This window comes from Seriola aureovittata, chromosome 9, assembly GCF_021018895.1.
Source record: "Seriola aureovittata isolate HTS-2021-v1 ecotype China chromosome 9, ASM2101889v1, whole genome shotgun sequence".
Lineage (NCBI taxonomy): Eukaryota > Metazoa > Chordata > Actinopteri > Carangiformes > Carangidae > Seriola > Seriola aureovittata.
In genome coordinates, this window is record NC_079372.1 from 9,286,004 (window position 1) to 9,302,500 (window position 16,497).

The following is a 16,497-nucleotide window of genomic DNA, read 5'->3' on the forward strand; positions in this document are numbered from 1 at the left end:
CATGCGGAGACGGTGTGACAGGCAGGGCCAGGACCATCGACTAGAGCGAGTGCAACTCATAAACACACACAGAGAAAATGAAGACACTTTTCATCCTGTCTGTGTGTGTGTGTCTGTGGTTAATGATGTACTTGAACAGCAAAACTGACTTATAATTACAAAATGATACTAAAAGTTGTAACACAGGGGACGTGTTTCACCATATATTCCTATTGCTTCCACACAAATGAAGAACAATTCAAAGTATGTCACTTCATTTTCTAATTCTCATCCTGTTGTGGCATTTGAGGCTCCACTGGGCCCAGGCTGGAGCACCAGGCTGCAACATGCTGTAACCGCCCCCCCCCCCCCCCCCCCCCGAATGAAAAGACAAGATTAATGGCACTTCCTGTCGGCGACGATCTTGCGCTAGCCTAATTAAAACCATTGGAACATGCGCGTGGCCAAGGATCAGTGGCTTTTAATGAGGAGCTTGTAGGCTGATTTGGGCCTCATTTTCTGCTTAATAAGGCCGGTTTAAAAAGTAATTTTGGAGGGATGTGACTCCTTTAAACCTGCTCATTATCAATGATAGCGCTTCACTTAAGTACTTCAGGAAACGCTGTGTTTAATTAATATTGTGTCGCGCACGTGGATTAGCTGACAGGCTGGAATGGTGGAGTGCGAGCAAGTGAGCAAGGGAGCTAAAATTGATGAAGAACTTTCAAGGGCACTGATTTCATTAAGCAGCTTCATTACAGCCCAAATAACTCTTCATGTCATTTCAATGCTTCGCTCTCACCACACACACGCACACACACACACACACACACACACACATGCACACACACACACACACACACACACACACACACACACACACACATGCACAAACACATACGCACGCACACACATGCTCACACATGCACACACATGCTCACACATGCTCACACATGCACACACATGCTCACACATGCTCACACATGCTCACACATGCACACACATGCACACACATACACACACTTGCTCACACATGCACACAAAATATTCCTGTGCTGAATGGCGAAGGTACACCAAGGATTTTTACATTTTGAGTGAAAATAAAACAATGACATTTTTGCTTCAGGCGATCTGGATGACACCTCTTCTCTACCTGACAACATTTTTTGTATGCTTTCTCTTTGTGTGATGCTGCCATACAGTATTAACAGGACTGTGTTTTGCCATTTAATGTATTGTGTTGTGGTTTTTTTCACATTGTTTTTTTTTTTTTTTAATTCCCCTCTCATTTCACAGCCTTTTCTTTGAGAGCTTGTAAACAGGGCTTTTAAGCTCAAGCAGTTTAAGGGCTTGAGAGAGTGCTGAAGGAACTTTCACTATCCACTTTTAACCCTCCCACAACAGTGAGGCTACAAAGGCTCTTATGGGCCCTTCATCCCATTGTGATAATCTTCTTAGGCCCCTGACTCCACTGTTCAATATGTATAGAGCGGAAAAGAGCTGGACTTGAGGGGCTTTAAGTGTCTTGCAGCTCAGTCTCTGTCTAGGACCAATTACCACACACAAACAGTCTGAGCACTTTGCTCTGTGACATGAGGCGCTTTTGTTACACTGTGATGCAGTTTAGTGTTCATCAGTCAATCAAGTTTACACTGGTATGTACTGAAATAGTTTATACTATTTACTCTCACTCTAAAGTCTTACATTATCCATTGCTTTCATCTTCTCCTGCCTATACTCGGTTTTTATGTTACCAAACAAGCAGCTATATACTTAATCAAAGGCATTACAGCCCTGAATAGTGTTAAAAACTTGTTTGAGTTATGTGTGACAAAGTTTCACTTGCTTAAACTGGTGGTAGGTGACTGATCGAGACTTACTGGAGATTAGGGACTTACTACACGCTCACAGCTGAGACTGTTCAGCATACAAACCTCTACAAACCCATATGCCAAAGAGACCGCTTGAGAGCTTATCAGAGTTGTTCATGTACCAAAGTCACACAGTAAACTGCCTGTTGCCATCTTAGCATGTTAGCCCGTTAGCCTGCGGATATTACTTCTGATTCCTGCTCCCAGCAGACTTCAGACAGGTTCACCACCGTAGTTTGGTGTTACCCAGTACTTACACAACAGTAGTGTTAATAATTGGCTTAGATTCTGATTTAAATCTTATATCTGCTACTGTCATAATGTAATAAAAGGAAGTTGGAAGATTTTTGTTTATTTACTGCAAAAATAATACACATGTAGCTTCATATTTTGGTAGGAAAATGGAGTATAATGTTTAATTTCTGTTCAGTATTGGCGTATCAGGTTAGTGTGCCCTAAACTCTTAGCCTGAAACAACAACAACAACAACACCAAATCCTGGAAAGTTCAACATAATTATAGTACTTTTAACATTAATACTACATTTACTGGTACGCACCTTTTACATACTGAGGGAAAACACTCGAACATCGCAGCACAGCCCTGAAGATTATAACAGTTGACAAGGTAACATTAGCTATTAGCTAAAATTTTATAAGATATCATTTCAATTTGTCCATAAATTATTTAAATAATTTTGACCCGATAAAAGTCAAAGAATCACCAAAGTTATGAGAAAGTTAAGAAATAAAGTTTTGAAAATATGATGTAATTTCACGGCAATTCATTCAACCACCGCCTTACACTGGTTCCTGAGGAGAAGTCAGGAGATTGGCAAAGTCACAAGGATCCACCGTCCTGGAGCTATGAATGCTTGTGCAAAAGTTTGTTCCAATTCATCAAGTACATGCTGAGATATTTCCCTGTACACGTGAAAACTTTGACCTACTGGTGTATATCATGTGGGAACCATGACAATTTGGTAGACAATCTGATAGTTAAGTTGTGATACTTCAGTCTGGAACAAAGTGGTGGACCGACTTGCCGTCACACTAACATCATTGTTCTAGGACTACCTCAACTAGCATGGCTAAAAATCACAAATGTGTAAAAATGTATCAAAATTGGTTGATAATGTGACTCCAAAATTGAAAATGATTTAAAAACACACACTTACACTTGTGTGGCTGCTCTGTTGCTACAGGCCACAAGTGTGTAATTGTCTGATGTGTGAACAGTCGGGAAAATCCCACGTACACTGTCATGAGCACAATTTCCTCTGTGAGATTCTCTCTCAAATTATTCTGTAAATCTGTCTACATTTACCTCGCTCTCTTCATTTTCCACTGTCCTGCACAATTTGTTAATTATTTCTGTTTTATAAGCTTTGGGATGAGGTAAAAGAAACAAGTAGCTTCCAGGTTGGTTGATTGTTCACTCTGGAAAGACGAGAGGGTGAAATCCAGAGAAAAACAAGGCGTTATATTTTCAGGGAAGAGATAAATTGAGAGAGAGACATACTCACTCTAATCTCTACAATGGGGACCTGCTTATATTATTTCCGGCATGTCTTGTTGCTAGTATTCACACTGTACAACATCCTATCAGGTAATATCACAGTCTTTGAAGGATTAGCAGGAATAAGAGGGGTTTTACTCTGTTTTTTTTGAAAGGGATAATTCTTCTGAAATATTCTAACATTTTCATACTAATATGGAAATGGGTTTTTTTTTTTTTTATCCTGAGGTTCCTTCAGGACACCATGATAAGAGAGTGGATGGTGTAAGTGATTGAAAAAGAGACACAGAAACAAGCAGGCATTGCATTATGGGGAGGGGTGGGGTTTCACAGAAAAAAATATTATGCAATAAATAAAAAGATTTCTCTCTTGTTCTTGCTCAGTAGGTCTCAGTGACTTCCAGGTTTCTGATTTTTGTCGCCCTCTCTCTATGTCGTGTTATGGGTTACATGAAGGAGTTAACTCTAGGCTGCTAATGCTAATGCCACAGTGGTTAATGCAGGAGCTCGAGATAAGCCCTCTGCTACCTTGTTATTCCTTTTTCATAGAATGCAAATAAGAGGATAATAATGTCAGATATGATCCCTGGAGACAGTTACTGTTCTCCAATTGTTTTTGGGTCTGTGTCAAACAACAGAAAAACACCTCTTGTTTGTTTTCCAGGCCATCCCCTGCTGTTTTTGTTTTGCTCATATGAATATCTGGAAAGAGATGAAATCATATGTGAGACATACCAAACATTGCAATGAAAACAGCACTTTGTTAAAAGACAATATTGCCCCCAATTAATGAATCAATTAACTTATCTAACTGCCAGGCTACTGTATATTCATCATTCATTATCAATGCTCTGCTAACCTTCCAGTGTTATCTCAGTGGTCTAATAGTCGTCCCCCAGGCCTCCTGTCTCAAGGTTGATCTGCACAGAGGATGGACATGAGACAGCTGCCCATCAGTCTCCTGCTACAGCAGGCCATTAGAGCATGGCCTGTGTTTGTGTCTACGTGTTTGTCATTTACAGGTTTAATTAGACACCGCTGTTAATGGAGGAGATGACTTTGGGGCTGTGGATGAATGACACTCCATCATCTCGGGCAGCAGGGCGACAATATGTTTCACTAAGAGCTGAGGAGGGGAAGGAAGGAGAGAGGAATACGGTGGAGGAGCGCAGATACAACAGAGGGAAAGAGTGAAGGGTGAAGGGAGGGTCATATTGGTATTATTTATGAATGGATGGCTCTGTCTGTGTGAGTAGGTGTATATACAGTATGTGTGTGTGTGTGTGTGTGTGTGTGTGTGTGTGTGTGTGTGTGTGTGTGTGTGTGTGTGTGTGTGTGTGTGTGTGTGTGTGTGTTTGGGTGAGAAAGTGTGTGTTTTTTAATGGAGCCCCATACTGTATCTCTGCTGGTCCAGGTCACCTGCCGTTCCCTCTGTTGTGTTAAGGATTATCCCAGGAAGTGAATTGGAGCAACAGTAATGTGAAGCTTGCCTCTTACTGTAAGCCCGCCCAGGAGTCTCGAACACATGCACACACACATACATACACACACACACACACACACACAGTCACACACACACACACACACACACACACACACACAGTTTTCTGGAGAGGACAGACCCCCCACACAAACTGATATAAACACAACATATGCATAATTCATCAAAGGACCATGATCATGACTTTGCATGTTATGTGCTTTTAAACATTTTGGACCATGAACTATCAAATCATAGATACATTTACATTAGTACTGATCAAAATCATTCAATGATCATCCAATCATTTCAACACAAAATCTATTTGCAACTATTTGAAACTTGCTTTGAAACTTCATTTTTTCAAAAACATATATCACAATTAAAATTTTGTAGTGTTGATTTATATTCTTTTTAATGGTTACATTGTATGTGTATGTCTGGGTGTTAGCCAAAAATAAATACTCAAATATTGGATTAATTGATTAGTTGATCATCAGATGGTGATAGAATAGTAACTACTTTGAAGTCAAATAATTATATGAATATGTTTGGACTGTTGGTTGGACAAAACAAAACATATGAAGATGTCACCTCGGGCTGTGGGAAGTTGTAACGGGAATTTTTCACCATTTTCTGACATTTTATTGACAAAATAATGAGGTAATTGGCGGATCAATCAATGATGAAAATAGTAGCTGCAGCCCAACTAAAGATTCTTGATATGCAACATGGTATGCTGAAAAGTAATGTGTACCTGATTTGTATTTAATGTTTTAAAGCCTGCTTTACTGCCTGATTTGTTAACATTTTGTACCAACCACAATCTAAAATCCAGCAGGACCTTCGTGATGTTGTTTTGAGTTATTCATGTTCATACAGGTGCTGCAGTGCCACACAATAAAAACATGTTTTCCTCAAAACACACTGCAAACAAACAAATTAATTTATTACTTTTTGAGAATGGAAAGGCAAAATATTATTAATCCAATCCCAAGAATCGTAATCTTTCTTCTATTAATATTGCAAACAATAAAAACTGTGTTTTGTGATCCAAGCCAGGGAATTACACAGGGCACATTTATATTATCCCCCTTTTATGTACACACACACACACACACACACACACACACACACACACACAACACACACACACACACACAAATACACAGATTTCTGATCTTCCTTATAAGGTGAACATGGGATTTCTGGTAATGTCCCGGCTCCATTTTCATTTTAATCACGCAATGGGATCAGACAAGCTGGTGGGGCGGGTTTGGCCTGGCTTGGTTGATTGTTCTGATTGAGTTTTCTTTGTTTAGCAGATATGTAATACAGCCTGCTTAAGAGGATTTGATAAGGGGAAGGAGGTTATTGTTTGATTTAATCATGTTCACTGAGGTGAACTTGCACTTCACTTTGTACGTCCACTTTCTGACAGGCAGACAGGAGGCTTAATGCCTCAGCACAGAGAGGGACAAGTTTGTTGGTTGTTAACCATACTGCTGGTATGCTACCAAGCACCGCTGTGTATGGTTTATGATTTGAAATGTTTGTGCCATTTTTTTGTGTCATTCTTGAGTCATGATCGTTAAGATGTACCTACCATGTCTGTGGTGCTCAGCATCAAGCACATTCATTCCTATTGAGGATGTAAAGCCTGAAAAACACTTGCTATACTTAAAATACTTTTCCTTTTTCTTTTTTAAATAAGGCTTGATCATTTCAATTGGTGGACACTATATACATATACTTATATGTTTATACTATATATTCAATATTAATCAAACAGGAGTAAACAGTGCATTTGGCGAGCACTATTTTCAGCCGCAGATTTGGTGTACAATTTAATATTTAACGTTTTAATGTGAGAGTGGATGTTAGCACAGATGGATTAGTTAGAGGGACATCCCTAGACAGATAATAGAGAGATTATGGATAAGCAAATGTCAGGAGGATAAACTGTGTCATGAACAATGCACAAAAGGTGACATCAACTCAGACAGTTGCTGACACATGGACTTACAGTAAGGTTTTTTTTGGGAAAACAGTATGTCTACAGTACATTAAAACATACATGTCTACAGTATTAGCTATTTCCATTTTAAAACTGGTATGTGGACAACCTAAATTTTTTGCCAGCATAACATACAGTTTAAAAGCACTGACTGCTTTCATCGTTCATCCTAGCTACCATATTCATATAAATGTCATGCATGGTGGCCACCAAGGTGTCCCCATAAAGTAGCACTCTAAATATGTCCATAAGGGTCTCCTGATATCTAACTGGTCTTGCCGTCTGCCACTGGGAGGATTAAGCAGGCTGAGGTGGTGGGGTGACCCCCTTCCCCTGATGTTCACTCTCCCTCTTACATCCTCACTCTCTGCTCCTCATTAACATCAGTAACAATAATCATCTGAAGAATTAATCACCACGCAGAGATGGATTCAGCTACAGTACTGCAGAAATGAAGCAAAGCAAATATAGTATAATGCAGTTTATGTGTGTGCTACTGTGTGTGTGTGTGTGCGTGCGTGCGTGTGTGTGTGAGAGAGAGAGAGAGAGAGAGAGAGAGAGAGAGAGAGAGAGAGAGTGAGCGTGAGGGAGAGGGAGAGGGAGAGAGTTAAGCCTAGCATTAGCTTTGCTCAGTTTGTGGGTTTTCCTCCATCAGCAGTAGTATTATTTACACACGTCCCAGAAGGGGGCCTGCTCCTGGTCCAACACTTGAGCTGGTTAGCTGTTGGTATTTTGACATGACAGTTTAATCTAGACAGAAAGAAATGAGACACCGACATGCAAATTCCTTGTTCGGTCAGTATACGATATAGGAAATAACATATGTCGTGCCTATCTTTTTCTTTAATTTACCAACCTACATGAACAGTTGCATGATTTTGAGAGAGATCATATAGTGGGTTTGGATTTCCTGGATAAGCATTACCGTATTAATATACATTTTTTAACAGTGTACCCTTAATTACTTAATCCTCTTAAGGCCCCTCCAATGCTCTGAAAAATAGGGTCATGTGTGGTCGTGTGAGTGCTGAATATGTGACGATATACTGTATGCTTGCGTGAGTGAGATGCGGACATGCCGTGATGCGGACACGATGCCCCACCCTAAACGCACTGGAGCTCCATGACCCCATCGAACGTTACCCCTCAGCCCCTCCCCTCCCCTCCCTCCACCTCCTTCAGCCGCTGCAAACACTCAGCCAGGCCCGTCCCATCAAAACCACATCAAGATTTATGTACAGTATTTATTTTTAGCAGCGACAACTTAAACTTCAACATTGTTTCTCATTTATTCACTAAAATCTCCTTTATTATTTTCTTTGTATATTTTTCTTTTTGTGTATCTTTCTTTTGGGGAGCTTTTATTTTGTTAATTGTATTTTTATTATGTGACCTTTGACATTTTGGCCGTGTCACTTCCTGTCGATTCGCGTCATTCTTGGTCGTTCTCCACAGTCAGCGTCAGGCGGCGCTGAGGAGAGGTAATACAGAGGGAATACCCCTGATGTCAATATCGTGCGAAAACGTGGTAAAAGAACTAAAAACAGACATGAATTTCATCGTGAACAGGTCACAAACACTGTTACTTGTTGTTATAGTGGCTGCTTAAGTGTGTTTATGTTATTTGATCATGTACAGTATTTTTGTAGCATGCTAGTTTCTCGATCATAAATTAGGCTAATAGTGGTCGGGGCTAGTTTCTCATGCGGTTCGCCGCTCTCTCCCTTTTTCCTTTTAAAGGTGAGCACGTGGAAACCTGGTCATGAGAAGATGCTGTACTGATTTTAGTGGTTCACACACAGGTATGTGACCTCCCCCTTTGTTATTGTTTTTATTATGTACATTTCGTCTGTATTGATAATTTAGCTACAGTGTATATTTTAATGTATGTTCATGTTCATATTTTTATAACATTTTATTAAATTTCTGCTGGTGGGTGAGAGGATAATTTTTTTGTGCAATATTGTAAATTGTAACTATATGATCAAATGTGATGTATTTTGCTTATTGATGTAAGAGAAACTAGTAAATGTAGTGGTATGAGCTGCACTCTGTGCGCTCAGTTGGAGTCAGGCTGTGCTGAGGAGAGGTGTGCATGTAGAAACATGGTCATGAGGAGTTGCTGTACTGATATTGTGTTACACACAGCCCGCAAGAATAAATCCCCCCTCCCTGGTTGGCAACAGTTGTCCCTCCACAACACATAGTTCAGGGCAAGATGAAGCCCCAGGTTAGGCCAGCTACACATATTCAGAAAATTATTTCACAAAATTGCCTCTGAAATATCCCAAACTTCTCCTATCTCATGGTATTTTGGGCCTGCTGGCTGCACAGAGGCTTTGTTGCTGACTTGCTGGCTGGTTGACTGTGACTGGTTGGCTTAGTGTCAGCTGTTGGCCCAGCCAAGCTCAGCTCAGATTGCTCCAGATTAGGAGATGGGGCACTCTGAGAGCAACTATGATCCATATTAAAGCTGCATAAAATGAAAATTGCAAAGATTTAGAGACGGATCATAGGCCACAGAGAATTTAATCACAACCTGGCAGTGTGTGTGTGTATGTGTGAGTGCGTGCATTTGTGTGTGTGTGTGTGTGTGTGTATGCAACTCTGTATAATACATAGCGCACAGTGACATGAGGATTATCGATGTAGGCTGTATTTACTTATCAACCCAGTGTTCAGAGATGTATCACAACTGTTTTATCAGTGCTGCAGCTCCTCTCTGTCATGACTACCCAACAGATGATGCATGTAAAGTGTGGGGTTCCTGTGTTTTGAACTTTGGAGACAAAATGTGATGTTCACTTACAAAAAAAAAGAAACAAAACAAAACAAAAAAAAACATAACAAACATTCATTTGTTCTGTGTTGGTGTGTGAGTGGGCGAGAGTGTGAGTGTTTATGTGTGAGCACAGCCGGGGATGATACTGTTCCGGTGTCCTCAACACTTGTAATCCCCCTAAAGCTTTAAATACTGTTACTGTTTATTCAAATGGTAGTCTAGTAATAGATAGCTGTACAGAGGTCCTAAATTTGAAGTCACAATATCTAACCTATATTTCCTGTAATGTCTTAAAGTTGCCCACCCATGGCTTCAAGACTATGAATTGGATTTTACATAACTTTCTTAAATTTCACACTGAACTCTTTTCAATGATGCAATTTATGTAAGACTGAATTTAAGGTTTTGGAATAGCTATGCTGATTTTAAATGGCAAAAACAAAAAATGTTGAATAAATCTTTACAGTGTATCTCAAATAAATATCACTCAATTGCAACTTTATGAGCACTAAAATAATGAAATATCACGCATACAAAATATTACATCAGTTCAGTAAATATGATAAATTGTTGTGAGTAACTACCCTACAGCATAAAATGTCATCAGAACTGGCTTCTACGTCTAAATATTAACATGCTTCATAGATGTTAATGCATGAATAATCCAATGTTTGCAATCACAAAATGATAGGGGCCATTCTGCATAAGAGTATTTTTACTTCAGTGCTACAGTAATAAAATTTTACGGATAATACCGTATCTCTGTTCTGTCACTTAAGTAAGATCTTTAATGCTGCAAACAACAGCTATTTTCATTATCATTTATTCTGCTGATGATTTTCTTGAGTCATTAATTCATTGTTTCATCAATAAAATACCAGAAAACCGTAAAATGATAATAATAAATTCCCCTCACAACATCTGAGAACACAAGATGACGTAATCAAATGTCTTCTTTTCTTCAAATATTCAATTTACTATCATTTTAACATCAAGAAAAGCAGCAATTTCTCACATTTTAGATCCTGGAAATATCAAATGTTTGGCATTTTTGTTTTAAAAAATTACTTAATTAATGGAAAACAAAAATTGTTGCTAATTTCTAATTGACTTATGGTTGGTTCTTTTACTTGTAATGGAGTATTTTTACATTGTGGTGTTGCTACTTTTACTCAAGTAAAGGATTTGTATACATTTTAGGTTTAACATGTTCTTAAACAGGTACGTATAGTGTAGGATGAGATTTAGTTTTACTATTATTATTATTTACTATTGTTTATCGGGATGATTTGCTTCATTTAATTAATTAACTACATACTGTTGTACTGTATGCATTTCATATTCTGTTCCTTATTTTATATGGATCTACATAGACACTGTGCTCTGTGTTCTGTTGTTCTACAGTTGAAGTGGTCATCAAAAGTGGTCTAAGCTACACAAAAGAAGCTGTCCTCATGCTTTTACTTTACCTACACAGAAACAGTTGTATTGTAGTCAGTCTTATTCACCTGTCCTCTCTCGAAAGTCTTTCAAATTAACTCTAAAAATAACCAGCTATATACAGTAGTTTAGCTGTCAATTTCCTCTACATTACTGCTTATAAAAAAAAATGTTCTATTTCTTTAGAGTGTTGTTTTTTTTGTTTTGTTTGTGTGTGTGTGTATCTGTGCATGTGTGTTTGCAGCCATAGGCAACATGTGTATGAGAAACCTGACAGCATTCATGACTCGTGCCCTATTTGTGCTCACCTGTATCTGCATCTCTGCTACATCTGAACACATACGATGTTTCCTACACAAATCTCATTTCTGTCACTGTCGTTGCCTATCTCTGCGGTTTAGTGCAGGGTTTTGTTGCATGTCTCTCTTCTGTTTGCTGCTTTCTCCTCTCTTTCTTCCTCCCTCCCTTTTCTTCCATTCCATATTTCCAAATCCCTCTCCAAGAGCATTGTGTGTGTGTGTGTGTGTGTGTGTGTGTGTGCGTGCGTGTGTGTGTGTGTGTGTGTGTGTGTGTGTGTGTGTGTGTGTGTGTGTGTGTGTGTGTGTCTGCATGGTTCTCATACACACAAATGTGCGCACAGAACGCAGACTTAGATCGAGCAGATGGTGACCGTATTCATTTTTTCCCCGACTAACATTAACCATTCATTATAGACAGCAGACTTAGCCAATCCCACATCCGCCCCCATGCAACACATACACACACACATGCACACTCACACACACATAATGTCCAATAATTTTGCCATTAGCCCAGTGACGGTCCCAAAATCTTGCGTGCCCCTCAGTCAGTGTTGATACTCTCTCCTTCCAGACGGTCCCAGCTCTGCTCTGACTCAATCTGTTGACATTTCTTATTCCGTCCCCATGACTCAAATTTCTCCTCCTTCACTTCATCAGCCCACAACAGGAATGAGGAGCATCTGACGATTCCCTCTGCCTCCCCTTCCATCCAATCCTGCTTTTTTTTTTCTTTTCTTTTTTTTTTTTCTTTGTTCCTTCCACTATCACTGTCTGGCTTCTTCTGGCAACTTCCCCATAAGTAAGAGAAACAATCACTCTGCTTTCATCCTTTGTTTCTCTTTCTGACTCATTTACCTTCGCTCCTAAATTTCTGTCTCTCTGTAATCAAATAGAAAAAAAAAACTAAAACCTGTTAGGCAGTAAATCAGGTTTAATCTCTGGCTTGAAGAAAAGATGAACATTAATCCACATCTGTCCATACAAATGTTTACCGCTCATATTTCAGACCTCATTAGGCCCTGCTGTTAAGCTGCGTGCTCATGGTTATGTACATGAATGCTGCAAGAAAAAAGAATGGAAAAGAGAGGCAGGGAGACTAATGTGTGTGTACAAGCGTAGTTTTGTGTAAATGCGTGTGTGTGCTTGCAGACATGCACGTTTGCCTCCTTGCATGCCTCCCCTGTAGTGAGAGCCATCTGAGAGGGTTTTGGCCCTCTGCCGCTCTGTGAGGTCTGTAAGGTGCAGAAGCAGAGAACTCTCACACACTTAAACTAATGAGAGTTTTAGCTGCAGTCAGAGAGCAGTGTGAGTTAGTGTTCTTCAGCCACCCAATGGACATCAATCGCCCTATGGCCTGAAGGCTTTACTCAGCTCCCTTTGCTAAACTGCACCCATCGCTACCCTTTACACACACACACACACACACACAGATGAGGCATCCTGAGGGGTCTAAACTGACTGGTCTATACCAGAAAAGGAGTGTATCACGGTTTTATGCTGCAAGCTTTTCTAGAGAGAAGACTCTGCCTTTACATCATAATATTGAGAGGTCACTGCATACCAGGAGTGGACACAATAACCAGCTTAATTCCGTCTTAAAACAATAGTCTGGTACCCACATGAACACTGAAACAGGTCCTACTCCATTCTGGCCATTAAAAGAATCTCCCAGCGGAGGAGATAAAGGAACAAAATCCACAGTCTGTTGTTCTTCAGCCAAAGTTAATATGAGGCTTCAGGAGTCTTAGTTAGACAAACCAAGTGAGTATCTTCAAAAGTCATGGTGTTTTCAGTGGAAAATTCCCCCTTTGCATTTACCTGTTGCAGTGTATAGACCCAGCCACAAAGGTGGAGTTTGGTACTAAAATGACTAAAATAACATTGGAAGATATCAACTGAACTCTGAACAGCAGCAATGATGGGCTCATATAGTCTACAGCTACTGTTTGCAGATAGGCCTGAATGCCGGCGGGCGGTGTGATTCACATTCCTGCGACCGGTTTCTGCTATTCTGCCAGTGGACAGTTGGCGGCAGTAACACGCAAAAAAGCTCAGCAAAGGCAGAGAAGAAGACAAACAAACCAGCGAACGTGCATGTTATAAAAGCATGATTTAAAATGCTCAGAAAATTAATCAAATGCTTTCAACATGTTTGTTAGGCCTCAGGAATACACACAATGTGTTTCAGAGGGAAACAAGGAATCTCCACATGGCACCTTTTAATTTTTTTTTACTGCTTAATTCAATGCAATACAAAGCTCCGGCTGGTATGTTTTGTTGAGACTACATCAGTTAGGGGTTGAGTCAGTATTTGAAGTCCACAGTGTGCAGTATTGAATTGCATTATATTGTAAGGAGTTTGTAAAGTCTCTTATTTTGTACTTAATGACAGACACAGCATGTCATCACCATCTCAAACTATAGTGATAAAAATGATCGTAGAGCTGATTTGACATCTCACTAGCAGTCTCAACAAAAACTGAAAATTTGAAGCTTCACAAAAGGGGATATTTATTGTATTGTGCTGTTTTATATTATGTTTATATCTATGTTTTTGTGTCCACATCATGTGCATGATGATATAGTTCCCTTTGTGACATATGAATCAGAGGCGAAGCTTTTAATTTTTGTGTTATTTGGTGAGATCATAATGTAAGATCCATTCCACATTCTTTTGATATTATCCACACAAAGGCCATTAACCTTTATAACATGTCTGATGCGTGAGGCTCCTTTTCATTAACCAGTTAGTTGAAAGGTTTGGTTGTTGTCGACATAACCTCAAAAGAATTGCCAGGAAGTTGACAGAACGCCACAAAGAGAGATCAGATTCCATGTGTGCCTTTGTGCTGCATATATCACAAGTGTCTGAATCTGTGCATTTTTTCTTTTTTTTTTTTTTGGTGTGTCTGCATTGTTTTGTACAAGCACATCCCCTCCCCCAAAATACAGTAAAGACAAAACACATTAACACCATCCCTCTCCCTACTTTTGTCTCCTCTCCATCTAGCTCCTCTTCTGTCAGCCACCCCTGTGCCCTAAAACTGTCCTAAATGACTTAATCTACAGGGCGACAGGCCTCTAGAGAGGCTGGTGAGTGAGGACGATCTCTGTGTGCTGTAAGGGGATTGCTGTAATTACTGGGATCTGTGCACCGTATTTATCTTTTCAAGGGACGGGTGATCCTGCCATAAAAAGCCCAACATTTGGCAGTTAACTAATGCACACCATTAGATTGATTGTGTTGGATTTGTGTTTGTGTGTGTGTGTGCGTGTGTGTGCGTGTGTGCGTGTGTGTGTGTGTGTGTGTGTGTGTGTGTGTGTGTGTGTGTGTACTGCTGTCATGCTCTGTAATGTGTGTTAAATAATGCTTGGTTGTTCTCTGTAATCCTGATTAAATGGGGGTTAATGTGTGTCTGTTATACTTTTTCACAGACTCTCCAACCGTGACCTTCTATGACTTAAGAGTTTGCATAAATGAACTGGCTCATATGACGCGATTAGACAGAGGGAGATGCAGCGAGACAAGGCAGAGGTATGAGGTTCAGGTAGCACTGGTGGATTTGTCTGTATTGCTGTCTTGATGTTTCATTATGCAGCAACAAGAGACACCGTGAGTGACATTTTGTCCCAAAATAAATAAAAAACATCGCCTGATATGCTCCTTTTCTTGAACATAAACCTCAGCAGCTTTCAAAATCTGACATCAGGAGTAAAATAAAAGGGAGAAAATAATGAAAGAAAATGAAATTATCACTCTTCTTGGATGTGGCAGAGAAACAAACAGATTGACCACGCTCTTCTTTCCAAAATCCTCCCCCGTGCAGGCAACATGTTCCTCACGTCCATCTTGGCTGTTTTTTCAGATATTTGGTGTCAGTGTGTGTGTGTATGTGTGTTTGTGTGTGTGTGTGTACATGTAAATGTGCACATGGGTTTGTTTGTGTGTGTGTGTGTGTGTGTGTGTGTGTGTGTGTGTGTGTGCGCTGGTTGTGAAGACGGAGGCTGCACCAGGCTGTCCAGCCTACACACAAACCGTCCCGTCGTTAAATCACCTTAGTGTTCCATCCACCATCCACTGCCCTGAGCATGTTTTTCATTTGATGTGTGTTTTGGTTGAAATGAACGACACTCGGGGAGAGGAGAGTGAAAATAAAAATGCAGGGGTATTGAAAGAGGATGCATAAACATTGGATGTCAAAGTAACTTCAGACGATGTTCTCTTTGCATTATTAAAACCAACTTTTGCCATCTTTGTCACTTCAAACTCGTGTGCGCACACACACACACACACATACATACACACACTCTCTTATTTAATCTCTCCTCTCCGTCCCACTTGTTCCTTATTAATTTTTATGTTTCTGACCTCAGACACGGGCATGAGTACACAGATATATTACAGTAATTATCTAATTTTACAGTGCCATTAAATGTCACAGAAATCCAGAGTTATGGTATTAATACAATAAAGAGGTTTTGGGCCAGAGGGATGATAACTTAATACTGGACCAGTCTGTAAAAAACTGTCTACTATAGATTTTTGCCAGTTTTATTCTACCAACATTGTCAGTGTCTCATAGTTAACACTGCATACATTATACAGCAAATCTATTCATATTAGGTATAAATGTCCAGTGTTGTGATAAATGCATTTCATGATACATGATACACGATGTGTTCAGAGTTTCAAAAGTTAAATATACAGTTGTTTTTTAAATTTTATGTGCTGCTATTCAAACCTCTTTTATATTTAGCTGAATATTCTAAGCGCATGACGGACAAAACATTAAATACATTTCACATCTTCATTTCTGTATTCAGACGGCTATGTTTTCCACCAGGATTCAGATTTACAACATATTATATTTAGAGTCTCCTCATTTTCCCGGATCCTGGCCGGCAATAGTGTTATTTACTGTGGCTCTGACTGAGGCACATTTGGGAGCAGTTCAAATTCAAAGCTGTGCCAATCTACTAGTTCCTTTTTTTTTTGTGTGTGTGTGTGTGTGTGTTTTTTTTTTTAACCCCCCTCCATCTCCCCTCTATTTCTCTCACTCATTCTCCACTTATTTCTATGTACCTCTGTCCCAGTAGATGGAGATGTG

At 39.8% G+C, this 16,497-nt stretch overlaps 1 long non-coding RNA gene across 2 annotated transcripts in view; it reads left to right on the forward strand.

Moving 5' to 3' along the window:
- Positions 1–8,193: 8,193 nt before the first annotated feature.
- LOC130174900 (uncharacterized) overlaps positions 8,194–16,497 on the forward strand; it is a 13,232-nt gene continuing 4,928 nt past the window's right edge. For both annotated transcript variants that reach the window (XR_008828660.1, XR_008828661.1), the window contains exons 1-4: positions 8,194–8,434; positions 8,606–8,667; positions 14,400–14,482; positions 14,825–14,924. This is a non-coding gene — a long non-coding RNA (uncharacterized LOC130174900). The remainder of the gene's footprint in view (positions 8,435–8,605; positions 8,668–14,399; positions 14,483–14,824; positions 14,925–16,497) is intronic.